This window comes from Schistocerca americana, chromosome 8 (assembly GCF_021461395.2).
Source record: "Schistocerca americana isolate TAMUIC-IGC-003095 chromosome 8, iqSchAmer2.1, whole genome shotgun sequence".
NCBI lineage: Eukaryota > Metazoa > Arthropoda > Insecta > Orthoptera > Acrididae > Schistocerca > Schistocerca americana.
Window position 1 is genome coordinate 122,416,983 of NC_060126.1, and position 1,027 is coordinate 122,418,009.

The following is a 1,027-nucleotide window of genomic DNA, read 5'->3' on the forward strand; positions in this document are numbered from 1 at the left end:
TGTTCCTGCACGCACCGGTAAAGACGGACTTTGCAACTGTACTCTGGCTCGTTCACTACCTATTTTTCACGTGCAAGGGGGTTGGTAGTGAACTGTTGCATTTGCGCCCCTAATACTGAGTCATATTTTGGCTAGCCTTTGAACAGCAGTGAATTGGATACACAATTACAATGAAATGAACACCATTAGCTGCTTACAGGTGTTGACATACATCAACGGGGACAGATGAAAATGTGTGCCTCGACCGGGTCTCGAACCCGGGATCTCCTGCTTACATGGCAGACGCTCTATCCATCTGAGCCACCGAGGACACAGAGGATAGTGGGACTGCAGGGATTTATCTCTGGCACGCCTCCCGTGAAACCCACATTCTCAACGAAGATGGTATCTGTTCTTTCGGACATGTCTGGAAGAACAGATACTATCTTAGTATATATATGGATACACAATTATCTATAGCACAACCTTGAGCAAAATGAGGTACACTATACAAGTTCAGATTCAAACTTATTTATTTTAAACAAAACACTTCTAACTTTGTGGCCATGCATAGTAAAGTTCACAATAAATCCGATCTGGATGATTAATAATCGATGCAATTCGTATACATGGTTTATTGTCTCGCACCTACACACTTTCACGTTGTTCCTTCACAGTTTATTCGCATACACTGGCGTCCATGCTTACACTCGAGCTACTTGGCCGCTACGAACTTACCACCACAACGGACAACCGAGCGACTTGCCGTTCACACGTCCTCCTTTTCCCGCTCATATCCCCAGTCCTGAGTCGGGTCACGTGACACTACATTAATCAAAATCATTCCTAAACATGGCCACAATTCGTTCACAATTTTTTATAAGATTTAAATACTTAAACCTAAGTACATTATATAATTTTGCAATCACCAAATAATTTTATAATTCGTTGCAATTAACTATGACGGTCATCAAAATATAAAACAAGTATTTTCATGTCCATTTTGCTTTACACTATTTTTCACTCTGCATTTAACACATAATTTTAT

General features: G+C 40.7%; 1 non-coding gene across 1 annotated transcript; it reads right to left on the bottom strand.

Annotated features, from left to right (window-relative positions):
• Nucleotides 1–236: 236 nt before the first annotated feature.
• Trnat-ugu lies at nucleotides 237–310 on the bottom strand. The gene has a single exon. It is a non-coding gene; the product is annotated as a tRNA-Thr (tRNA).
• Nucleotides 311–1,027: the final 717 nt, after the last annotated feature.